General features: G+C 41.6%; 1 long non-coding RNA gene across 1 annotated transcript; it reads right to left on the bottom strand.

Moving 5' to 3' along the window:
• Positions 1 to 685: 685 nt before the first annotated feature.
• Positions 686 to 12,321, bottom strand: LOC135981509 (uncharacterized). Its single transcript, XR_010598562.1, has 3 exons — positions 12,168 to 12,321; positions 4,679 to 4,800; positions 686 to 1,609 (listed from the first exon to the last, which is right to left on the bottom strand). It is a non-coding gene; the product is annotated as an uncharacterized LOC135981509 (long non-coding RNA).
• Between the last annotated feature and the right edge of the window lie 1,220 nt (positions 12,322 to 13,541).

Genomic DNA, 13,541 nt, shown 5'->3' with positions numbered 1-13,541 from the left:
ACCTAAGTTGCCATGTAGACAGCACTAGGTCAACAGAACACTTTTCTGTCAACCTAGGCACCAGCTCTTGGAGAGGTGGATTAGCTACACCAGTGGAAGAACTGCTCCCATGGATGCAGGTAGCATCTACACTGAAGCACTACAGCTTTTCAAGTGTAGACAAATTTTACCAGAAAATGAAAGTTACTTACTAGTAACCGAGGCTATTTGAGATGGACCCTGCATATTCGCACTCTTGGGATATATGCCAACTGATGCCATTGAATGGTGCAGGCTTCTATCAGTAGTGCCTATTAGAGCACTCATGCACCCCCTCTGCACTCTTCGCCCCAGAGTTCATATGCGTCTGTCTCAGAGAACCCTGATTACAAGTATGTAATCTTCCTTTTTTAATTTGAGTATCTTCTGCATAGTCCCACTCTTGGGACACTTCACTCAGCAGTGTATATATATCTCAAAAGATATGGATGGTAGCTGTGATATCTAATGCTTAATAAACATTTGTATTGAACTCCATGTGGTTGCTTTACAAATGTCAATTACTGGAACAAGCCCTAAACATGTTACAGAAGCACCCATCACTCTAGGGGGGTGAGCTGAGCAGGGGGAGATTATGAGGCATTTTTATAACTTTCTACTATTCATACTCTGACCCATCTAGATAGTGTTTGTGCAGAAATGGGCTTTCCTTTACAGTTAGCAGCATATGAAGCAGTTTGCATGAAGATCTAAAATCTTTGGGCCTATCCATAAAGAAACACTCTTCTAGCATCCAAACAATGTAACTGACTCACTCTCATGTGAATGTAAAGGTCTGAGGGGGAAAAAAACTGGTAGAGTAATGGATTGATTGACATGGAAATTAGAAATTACTTTTGGTATAAATTGTGGGTGAGGAAAAAGAGCTACTTTATCTTTATGAAAAATTGTAAAAGGAGGGTCAGTCACTAAGGCATGAAGTTCACGAACAGTTCAGGCTGACAAGATTGCTATAATAAATGCCATTTTAATAAAAAGATGAAACTAAGGCCAAGATAAAGGTACAAAGGGTGAAGAGACAAGCTGTGATAGCACTAAGTTTAAATTCATTGAGGGAATAGGTTCTCACAGGGGGATAAAAATTTTGTAAACCTTTCAGAAACCTCCTAATAATACCATGCAAGAATATAGATTTACCATCCATCAGTTTATGGAATCCACAGTTGCAGCTATATGTACTCTGAGTGATGTAATAGATAAACCCTTATTCTTCAGAAACAGCAAATAGTTTAATATGGATCGAATAGGAGCTGACCCAGGATCAATACCCTTATTAGATACTGATGTGAAAACTTTTGCATTTTAAATCATAACATTGTCTTCTACCATTAATTAAAACATGTACATCTATAGATAAAGATTTCTCTAATTCAGTTAGAGTCCTATTGCCTGTGGGGTCAGATGCAACAAAAGTGGATCTGGATGGTACACTTTTCCTTGCTGCTGTGACAGAAGGTCTGGTGACACACAAGCATCTGTTATTCCCTTTGGAAAGAAGGAGCAAGTCCATGTACCACTGCTGTCTTGGCTATTGCCGAGTCATGTCTGGTCTTCTTCACAACCTTCAACACTAAAGGGAATGGTGGAAAAGCACACATTAGATCTGCTAGCAAGCGAGCATCCATTCCTGCCCTTGAATTATGATTTACCTGGAAAGTATCAGAGGGGTAGTGGTGTTAGTCTGTATACACAAAAACAAAGAGGAGTCTGGTGTCACCTTAAAGACTAACAGATTAATTTATGCATAAGCTTTTGTGGGTAAAAAGACCCACTTCTTCAGATGCATGTAGTGAAAATTACAGATGCAGGCATAAATATACTGGCACATGAAGGGAAGGGAGTTACCTTACAAGTAGAGAACCAGTGTTGACAAGGCTAATTCAGTCAGGGTGGATGTGGTCCACTCCCAATAATTGATGAGGAGGTGTCAATACCAAGAGAGGGAAAATTGCTTTTGTAGTGAGCCAGCCACACCCAGTCCCTATTCAAGCCCAAACTAATGGTGTTAAGTTTGCAAATGAACCTGCACATCTACTAATGTGATGTATGCCATCATGTGCCCCTCTGTCCGGTTTGGCCAATGTACATGGCAGTCTCTACATACAAGAATAAATGGACACATCAGGAATGGTGACATACAAAAACCAATAGGAGAACACTTCAATCTCCCTGAACATTCAATAACAGATTTAAAAGTAGCCATCCTTCAACAAAAAAACCCTTCAAAAACAGACTTTAAAGAGAAACTGCAGACCTACAATTGGTGACTGCACTCTGAGGCCACCAAAAAAAAAAATTGTAAGAACCCCTGACCTAACATAAGGAGATGGAGTTGTTAGGGGCTTTCCCATCACCCCTCCCCTGGCACTTGCTATGCAGACAGAAAGCAGAAGACCAGAAGTCTGAAGTGCAAGCAATTCAATGTTTATTAAGGTTATTTTCAAGCAAGTATATCCATAGCTCTGATGCCACAGAGCCTTTTTCCCCAGAGTTCCTCTTTCTACTTCCTCTTTCTTAGAAGGCATAATTATACCTGTAGTGCATGTCCTTGGTCCCATCCCTTATAATTTGTGGTCATGTTCTGTTTTGGAGGGTTGTGAGTTTTGTATGCCATGGGAGGGGTAGGAAGTGAGGTTGTTTACTGGCCAAGGCCAGGCTTTTCTTTGGCTTTTTTTTTTAAAGCTTTCTTATACCATTCCCCCCAACCCTCCCTCTCCCCCCCGACTGGTTGCTTGACCTTGCCTTGAGATAGGAGTCAAGGCAGTCATATATTAAACTCCCACCAAAACCAGCAACACTTTAGCTCTCTCTCTTATCTTTTTTCATTAGGGGCAGGGATAGCTCAGTGGTTTGAGCATTAGCCTGCTTAAACCCAGGGTTATGAGTTCAATCCTTGAAGGGGCCACTTAGGGATCTGGGGCAAAATCAGTACTTGGTCTTGGTAGTGAAGGCAGGGGGCTGGACTCAATGACCTTTCAAGGTCCTTTCCAGTTCTATCTCCATTATTTAAATTAAATTTTAAAAAATATATACTAACAAACCCATCTGACCAGGCAGAAGCAACACAATGTCTTTGTTCACACACATTAGTAAGAATATACAAGTATCAAAAGTCAAATGGTCAAACAAAATCCAAAATTCTATCACAGGCTAGCAAACAGGCTTGTATACACCAACAGGAGTCCTTTCACAGCCATCCATTTATGTCAACACCCATTAAGACATAAAACAAGTAGAAATAGAGAACTCCATGTCATTTTGTTTTCCTAGAACCTCTTCTGCTGGGAAAACTAGAAGAATTATAAACAATTAAATTGTGAAGTAATTTATACTTATCTGAACACAAATGGAGCTGTAGGTGCATGTGCGCGCACACACACATGAAGAACTTAAACACAGCCTTTTTGGTTAGACTTGTCATGGCATTATGAATAGCTTGGCAGAGCAGAGGTTTCTTCTGTGGAATTTTCACAGTGAATTTTCTTTAAATGTTTTGCTTTTCTGGACTAGTGTTCTAATAAGGCTTTTTGGTGATTCTATTTTGAATCCTAACTAGATCTGAGGGAGGGAAGGAAAAACTGGACGAGTTCCCAGAGCACTCCCACTATCTTCCAGACCTTGGTCCATACTAGCACAGGAATTCTGGTCAGGGAATGCCCCTGAGTATCTCATTACACCTAGTAAAGCTTTTAAAAATACACATTTTAAATATGGTTTTCCCCAAAGAAATCCGTTTCTATATTTCTAATCATTAGAAACATTTTTTCATGTGTCGAGTCTTGTAATGAAGTTGTGCTTACGTAGAAGTAGTGTAAATATTTATTTCTGTACATATATAGTAACAAAAACAACAAGGAGTCTGGTGGCACCTTAAAGACTAACAGGGCATAAGCTTTCGTGAGTAAAAACCTCACTTCTTCGGATGCATAGAGTGAAAGACCTCACTTTCTCTATGCATCCGAAGAAGGGAGGTTTTTACTCACGAAAGCTTATGCCCAAATAAATCTGTTGGTCTTTAAGGTGCCACCAGACTCCTTGTTGTTTTTGTAGATACAGACTAACACGGCTACCCCCTGATACTTGTACATATATAGTGTGTATATAAGAGGTTGATAATGGTCCGAGTACAGCTGCATTCTCATTCTACTTAAGTATATAACTTATTCATAATCTCAATACCTTCCCAGTAAATCACAATAATAAGCTAGTAGAGGAAATCTGGAGGAGGTGTTTTAGGAAGATATGGGGGTCTTAGGCGTCTTAAAAATATAGGTTTCAGTCATTGACAGCTATGAAAAAAAATCAGCTCAGATTTGGGCCCACACGTCTCTGAAGATATAATTTTTGAATCAAACAACATTATTTGCATTTTCTCCACTAGCAGCTCTGTAATTCTTATGTGAGATTCTGCCGAGATGTTAAGTAACCTCTGACATTGTTACAGACATCAGTACATCATTAAAATAAGTTATAGTTACAGGAGAAGGGACTCTATTCTGGGAAGCAATGACCCTGAAAAAGATTTGGGGGTCATAGTGGATGATCAGGTGAACTGGAGCTTCCAATGTGTTGTCATAGGTTAATGTAGTCCTTGGATGTATAAATGGTAATTTTAAGTAGGATGGAAAGTTTATTTTACCTCTGTACTTCGTCCTGGTGTGACTGCTGCTGGAGTACAATGTCCAGTTCTGGTGTCCATAATTCAAGAAGAATGGACCCTTCAATCTAAATAACACAATTCAATGTTGAACCCAGGTTCCTCTAGAAAATTAGAAAAGTAAGGGGTTTTTAGCTCTACAGATGATGAAAAATCAATATATCCATAATGAAAAGGAAGCCTATTCATTATAATACAACCTCATTCATCTTAAAATGTTAAGCAAATGCAAAACTGCATATGATTATTCTTTAGTACACCTTACACTCAACTTCATTCTTCTGTGTAGTTTGTGGGAAAATATAAATAATGCCATTTAGTCAATTTTCACTTTTACTCTCACTTTAAAAAAGATCAATTATTTAAGGTAAAGCTCTGAATAGTTAGTGGATTGGGGCTGCCTTGTGTTGGGACAGTGCTGAATTATTATGAATTACTGTGGCTGATGTGAATAAGTATGATAAGCATAAGTTTGGTATGGCTTGGTATGTCTGAATTTGCTAGAGGATTCTGGGAGCAGGATTCTCTAAGCATTAGATAGATGGTGCGGAAATTTACTGGAAGTGCTGAAATGGTGCATTTGAATGGTTAATAAAGGCTCTATCTGTGTGTATGTTTCAACATAGAAATTGGGAATATATCAGCCGGGGGACCAGCTCACCAAAGTAAAGCTGATGTAGAAACATGCGATCAGTGGGCTTGGTACAGGCTGAACCGGGTCAAAATGACCCTTTTGGATGGCATCATGCTAAGAGTTCAAGTGAATGATTGATGGGAAGGTAAATGTTGATTGAGCTTTGATTTTGCAGCCCCCATTCCAAAATATTAGAGAAAACCTGTAGTGAATGCCCACAGGGCATATTTATGGGACTCCTTTGAGAACAAAGGGTATAAATACTAAGCAAAGTTAAGTTAGTTAGTTCGTTCCCCAATTAACATCTGAAGAGATCCGTGACACTGAGTCAGAAGGCCTTGGTTAACCAAGACCCTGCTACAAGGGACCTTTATGGGATTTTTGAACCAGAAGGCCTCTGGGTAACCTAGACTCTGCTCCGGGGGACATTTGACAGACCAAGTACCTGAGAGGGGAAAGAAGAGAAGGAAAAAGAAGTCCCCATCTAGAATTGGTAGCTATACCGGCTTTGTTTGCCAATCAGGTTACTGTCTAAGCCCAACATAGTTACTGAGGGTTTATGCTTGGGGAATTGAGGCTTATTAGGGAGATGTATATTATATAACCTTTACTGCTTGTGTTGATTGTCTCTCTCAAATAAACTACTGTGCATTAAGCATACTGTTCCCAAATTTTCACTTGTACTGGTAATTATCTGCCCAACTGTGGGCCATCAAAGAGCCGTTTTAACACCTTGCTTTGGAGGAAGGTCCTGTACTTCAAGCAGATACAAGACAACCTCAAGCTTGTCTGAGTGTGAGCGTGCACGCTCAAGTCATCTTTGAAAGTACACACCGATTGCAATTGAGACTGACTTTTTATGCCCTCACACACGCCCAGCCACAATCTGCTCCTTAGGTTCTAAAAATTTTCAGCTTCTTAACTTGGATGTTATTTTTTCCAACTTCTTTAATTGTATTTATTCTCTATTAATTAATATAGCACCCAAGAGCTATACTGCCCTGTACAAAGTTGTTGTGTTCATCACATCTTACATATGGATCCTGCTTTGAAGAATTTATAATCTAAATACATAAATCAATGCAATAAATAACAAATACAGAGTGTTGCTTATAGCTGGAATATCCAGAAAACAGGTGGGTCCAGAAAGGAGAGGGGATCTTGAGCAGAGTGCAGGGAAGAGGTGTCAGAAGATACATAGGTTACGTTTTTGGAAGTCAACTGTAGGCAGTAGGGCTAAACAGCAAAGCCAGCTCTTTTTCTTTGTTACAAAGTCAGATGGTGCTGAGGGGAAGCAGTTTTGGCTGCTATAGATCTGTATTGCAGTAGGTACAGGGCCAGAGCCCCGTCATGCATGGTACAAACTCAAAGAGATGATCCTGTCCCCAAAATCTTAATATCCAAGTAAAAGATGAGTCAACAGTAAACAAGACTATTGTGGTTGGTATGATAAGCAGCTATCACAATCATTACTAAACTTTTTTGTAAGCAAAGAAGACTTTCATGGAGAGATTTCAAGGACACATTGCAATGGCATTGCAATTATTTATTGCAAGCTCCTCCCATACATAAGGAATGGCACAGGAGAAAGCACAAAGGTTCTTGTTGGAAAATTTTACAAAAGGGCACTTAAGACGGGCATCATCTGCAGGTGAGAGTTTGTCATCAAGGCTATCTTCACTTCTGAAATAAGAGTTGGACTTTCTGATACACTGTTTATTTTAGTCCTTGGGTAGTGCTGGTTGAATCATTCATTGCAAATCATAATATTTGCAATTTTCTATTAAGTAATTATTTGTAAATGGCAGCTTTCATTTAACCATTTGTATTGTATTTTGATATATAGAGTCCGCCTTAACATCCATCCTATGCATCCAGTGCCCAATACATAAGTAAAATGTACAAAACAAAGCTCTTCGTTACAATACTTGTTGAGACAAAAAAGTCACTTCTGTAACCCAAAGTCTGCTGTAAACAATAGAGATGTAAGAGCTATAATAAAGGCAGTAGTGGGACATCAGATCTTGGCATTGTGGAAGCTTTTAGCATTTTCTATGCTATATGATTTATATAGAATTTTGGTGTGGGCTTTCCTCCAGCTTGCAGTCATTTTTTATCATCAAAATTATTCCATTTCAGATAAACTGCCCACAATACAAGTATTTGTGGCTGTATCTGAAGATGTTGATAAGTATCCATAAGTGTCAGTATGCTGAAATTATGCAATTAATTCCTTTGGAAAACACTAATGTAGTCAGAGACATGATTAAATATATAAAAGCTGTACTATTAGAGTAAGGTTGACTAACTGACCAATGCCAAGAGTGTCAGAATTAGTGCTGCAACTTCGCCTTTAAGTCTCTCTATGTACTGCTGGTATTGCACAACTAATACACGGCAAAATCAGGACACAACCAGCTGAATGAAAAATCTGCTATTATGCTTTCATTGTATATCTAATAGTAAGATCTGGAGTGGACCTTACATAATTCCAATATAAACATTCCCACAGCCTCGGTCCCACACCATATGCAACCCAGATGATTGGGTCTTAAACACACTGAAGAACAAGCCTTTTAAACATACATATTGGGGCCAAATTTTTCAAAAATGAGTGTTTAAGAGGCTCTTCTTGAAATGGCCTGATTTTTAAAGGGTGGGTGCTCACCTGCTCAACCTTTTCTGAAATATCAGGCCCCTTTAAACAGCGTCAAGTTTGAGATTTCCACAAACTGAGGCATACAAAATCATTAGTCACTCCTGAAAAACTTGGTCTACACAAACAGAACAGAAGGAGCCACTTGTCAAACATAAACAGGGTCAGACATCTTGAAGGGCTGCTCCTTGGCTACAAGAAAGCAGGAGCATAGTGTGTATCCCATTGAAGGGCCATCATCTCAGAAGTTCAGCTTTTCTAGAATCATAGAATATCAGGGTTGGAAGGGACCTCAGGAGGTCATCTAGTCCAACTCCCTGCTCAAAGCAGGACCAATTGCCAACTAACTCATCCCAGCCAGGGCTTTGTCAAGCCGGGCCTTAAAAACCTCCAAGGAAGGAGATTCCACCACCTCCCTAGGTAATGCATTCCAGTGCTTCACCACCCTCCTATTGAAATAGTGTTTCCTAATATCCAACCTAGACCTCCCCCACTGCAACTTGTGACCATTGCTCCTTGTTCTGTCATCTGCCACCACTGAGAACAGCCGAGCTCCATCCTCTTTGGAACCCCCCATTCAGGTAGTTGAAGGCTGCTATCAAATCCCCCCCTCATTCTTCTCTTCTGCAGACTAAACAATCCCAGTTCTCTCAGCCTCTCCTCATAAGTCATGTGCTCCAGACCCCTAATCATTTTTGTTGCCCTCTGCTGGACTCTTTCCAATTTTTCCACATCCTTCTTGTAGTGTGGGGCCCAAAACTGGACACAATACTCCAGATGAGGCCTCACCAATGTTGAATAAAAGGGAACGATCACGTTCCTCCATCTACCGGCAATGCCCCTACTTATACAGCCCAAAATGCCGTTAGCCTTCTTGGCAACAAGAGCACACTGTTGACTCATCCAGCTTCTCATCCACTCTGACCCCTAGGTCCTTTTCTGCAGAACTGCTACCTAGCCATTCGGTGCCTAGTCTGTAGCAGTGCCTGGGATTCTTCCATCCTAAGTGCAGGACTCTGCACTTGTCCTTGTTCAACCTCATCAGGGTTTTTTTGGCCCAATCCTCTAATTTGTCTAGGTCCCTCTATATCCGATCCCTACCCTTTAGTGTATCTACCATGCCTCCTAGTTTAGTGTCATCTGTAAACTTGCTGAGAGTGCAGTCCACACCATCTTCCATATCATTAATGAAGATATTTAACAAAACCGGCCCCAAGACCAACCCTTGGAGCCATTGATCACTACCCGTTGAGCCCGACAATCTAGCCAGCTTTCTATCCACCTTACAGTCCATTCATCCAGCCCATACTTCTTTAACTTGCTGGCAAGAATACTGTGGGAGACCGTATCAAAAGCTTTGCTAAAGTCAAGGAATAACACATCCACTCCTTTCCCCTCATCCACAGAGCTAGTTATCTCATCACAGAAGGAAATTAGGTTAGTCAGGCCAGACTTCCCCTTGGTGAATCTATGCTGACAGTTCCTGATCACTTTCCTCTCCTCCATTTGTTTCAGAATTGATTCCTTGAGGACCTGCTCCATGATTTTTCCAGGGACTGAGGTGAGGCTGACTGGCCTGTAGTTCCCCGGATCCTCCTTCTTCCCTTTTTTAAAGATGGGCACTACATTAGCTTTTTTCCAGTCATCCAGGACCTCCCCCGATCGCCATGAGTTTTCAAAAATACTGGCCAATGGCTCTGCAATCTCATCCGCCAACTCCTTTAGCACCCTCGGATGCAGCGCATCCAGCCCCATGGACTTGTGCACGTCCAGTTTTTCTAAATAGTCCCGAACCACTTCTTTCTCCACAGAGGGCTGGTCACCTTCTCCCCATACTGTGCTGCCCAGTGCAGCAGTCTGGGAGCTGACCTTGTTCGCGAAGACAGAGGCAAAAAAAGCATTGAGTACATTAGCTTTTTCCACATCCTCGGTCACTAGGTTGCCTCCCTCATTCAGTAAGGGGCCCGCACTTTCCTTGACCTTCTTGTTGCTAACATACCTGAAGAAACCCTTCTTGTTACTCTTAACATCTCTTGCTAGCTGCAACTCCAAGTGTGATTTGGCCTTCCTGATTTCACTCCTGCATGCCTGAGCAATATTTTTATACTCCTCCCTGGTCATTTGTCCAATCTTCCACTTCTTGTAAGCTTCTTTTTTGCGTTTAAGATCAGCAAGGATTTCACTGTTAAGCCAAGCTGGTCGCCTGCCATATTTACTATTCTTTCTACACATCGGGATGGTTTGTTCCTGCAACCGCAATAAGGATTCTTTAAAATACAGCCAGCTCTCCTGGACCCCTTTGCCCTTCATGTTATTCTCCCAGGGGATCCTGCCCATCTGTTCCCTGAGGGAGTCAGTCTGCTTTTCTGAAGTCCAGGGTCCATATTCTGCTGCTCTCCTTTCTTCCTTGTGTCAGGATCTTGAACTCGACTATCTCATGGTCACTGCCTCCCAGGTTCCCCTCCACTTTTGCTTCCCCTACTAATTCTTCCCTGTTTGTGAGCAGCAGGTCAAGAAAAGCTCTGTCCCTAGTTGGTTCCTCCAGCACCTGCACCAGGAAATTGTCCCCTATACTTTCCAAAAACTTCCTGGATTGTCTGTGCACCGCTGTATTGCTCTCCCAGCAGATATCAGGGTGATTAAAGTCTCCCATGAGAACCAGGGCCTGTGATCTAGCAACTTCTGCTAGTTGCCAGAAGAAAGCCTCGTCCACTTCATCCCCCTGGTCTGGTGGTCTATAGCAGACTCCGACCACGACATCACCCTTGTTGCTCACACTTCTCAACTTTATCCAGAGACTCAGGTTTTTCTGCAGTTTCATACCGGAGCTCTGAGCAGTCATTCTCCTCTCCTTTTCTATTTCTTATTTGTACACATATTCCCTTTAACTTCTCACTGCAACTTTTTATACCTTGTAGATTTTTCACCTATATTTAACTTAAAATCTCTCTATTTTTTCAAAGAATTTCCTAGGGTTTTAAAATAATGATTTTTCTTATGAAAGACCCCTGCAAATGTGTATTTTTTTCATTTGCAGTGCACACTGACGTTTCATGTTTTCTCTGCCTTTACTCATGCCTGCTGTTAAAAGCTGCTCTTGTCACCCCATATTCCAGAAACAAGCTGACAAAAGGAATCTCCTGGCACACCATACATCTGTGAGATGAGGTGATAATGGCAGCTTTCTAGCTGTACATACATTTGAGATGTTATTCCTCTGCTACAACAAAAAAATCAGAAAGATTTACAAAGCATTACTGGATTTTGATACCATCATAGACCAACATTTGATAGCATTAAACTTATATTGATTGTATAGTACCATTTTAACACCACAGAAATCAGTGGTCTTTGCCACAGAATTGATGTCAAATATCTGCAAGTTGTGTGGAACGTTCAGGCTATCCAATATTTGACTTGTAGTGACATGTAGTCTTGCAATGCACTCTGAAGTTAACTCTTTAAAATAAAAAGTATCACATAGGAACACCACCAATGTCAACATTCCCCTACATAATAAGGCAGATGCTATGACCTAGACTATTTCTATTGTTGTCACTAGAGTTGTGCAGAGAAAGGTAATTACATTTCTCTGAAGTTCTTGCTATTTCAAAATCTGCTTTTGTTCTAGTTCAGAGTATGGCTACACCTCATATAGGAGATGTAATTCCCAGCTCAAGGAAACATAGCCCGAGCTAGCTCTGATTGAGTTAGCATGCTAAAAATAGAATGTAGCCACAGCAGTGGGAGGTGCTAGCCATTCTGAGTACATGCCTATTGTCTTGGATGGTGTGATTGGGCACTCCACTCACCACTAGAATGGCACCTCCTCCCAGTCACTCTGGGAAATAGCTCATCAGATTGATGCTCCTTTCCCATGGTTGCATGCTATCTCTCCACCTCTTTCTCTGGCTCTGCAGCCCCTCTCTCACTCCACGAGCTGCTACCTCTTTGTGACCTGCCATCTGGCCAGGTCACTACACATTTCCCCCTTCTGGGGTACCAAAGTCTTCCTTTAGCAGCCCTAGGTATTCACTGCCTTGTAGTGCCTCTCCCTCAGTAGCTGGCAGGGGAACTCAGACTCACTCTCTATTCCAGGTTCTGGCTCACAGACCCTCTAATCAACAGTTAAGGTCTGTTCCCTATTAGACCTTACTGTCTTTCCCTGAGCCCTGTCCTACCTTCCATCCTACATTCCTAGCTCTGGCTGCTGCTCCTCCTGGGTTTGCCAGCCCAAACACACCTCTCTTCTCTCAGAGAGTGATTGAAAACTTTCCCCCTAGTCCCCATTTGCTGCCAATTTCTTCCCTTTATAATCCCAGCCCAGCTTGTTTCTCCTCAGCTGGGCTGCCTCAGTCAATCAGGGGATTGCTTACCCACCTGATTCCTCTCAGCTGTGGCCTGTTGGGTTAATTAGCCCCCTTCTCAGTCTGCATTAATCCTTTCAGGGCAAGTGTGGAGTGAATACTCCACCACAGATAGGTATGTACTTGGCATGAGTAGCCCTTCCTTCTGCTCATGCTGCCACAGCTATATTTATGCACTAGCGCAATCGGAACTACTGAGGGTATGTCTCTGTGAAGAGGGAATCACAACCTCAGTTCAACACATACACACAGAAAGTCTGCATGATAGGCTGGCTGCCCTGGAGCCACAGACCCTGAAAGCCCTAGAGTCCCTAACTCTGATGTAATCTGCATGGCTGGTTGTTCCAAATAGTCTGCCCTCATTGCCCTGGGGACATGGTCCCCCACAGACCACCAGGCAGGCTGCTAAGTAGCCAGATGGCAGGAGGCCAGGGAGGTTTCCAAAACTGCCTGGCAGGCAGGATTCCATCAAAACTCTGCTGGTTTGTGGAGGAACTTCATCAACATTAAACCATCTCCAGAAAATTTTGGTTCTGACAAATGGATACATTCTGATGAAAAATGGTTTTATCTATTTTTTTCTACCCAGTCCTCATTTTCATGTATGTTGCTGTTTGTTTACTGCATGACAAATATTTAACTCATTGTGTTTTGAAATGTCTTGACTATATGAAATCATACTCCATTCTTTATTCACAACAAGATATCACGTATCTCTTAGGATTATGGGGTGAGCATTTGAAATTGAACTTTTTTATGACATGATATAGACAGCAGCGGAAAGCCTGCCAGTCATTCAGTTGTGAAGTATGAAATCAAGTAACTTTCATTTTGTGAATACCCACTTACAGGTATTTGTGGCACATCAAAGAGCAGAAGAATCTGCCAAACTCACTTTTTCAGTTCTGTTTTTTTCTTTTTTCCATTGAGCTAAAATGAGCCATTCAGCATTTCCTATTGGCACCAACAAGCACAGACAACCCAGTTGGGGCTGAAGGGTTCTGCTTTTTTATAGGTCATAAACATAACATGCTGTCCTAGCTTTAGCAATGCTGAAGCAAGAGACAGTTATGATCCTTTATCAGACATCATGAGTGATCAGTGTATCCATTATTGGTGACTGAATAGATGTATAATATATGGCATAAAATGGCCATACTGGGTCAGACCAATAGTCCATCTAGCTCA

The sequence above is a fragment of the Chrysemys picta genome, chromosome 2 (genome assembly GCF_011386835.1).
Source record: "Chrysemys picta bellii isolate R12L10 chromosome 2, ASM1138683v2, whole genome shotgun sequence".
Lineage (NCBI taxonomy): Eukaryota > Metazoa > Chordata > Testudines > Emydidae > Chrysemys > Chrysemys picta.
Note: the sequence above shows the minus strand (reverse complement) of the source record. Positions and strands in the feature narration are given on the sequence as shown.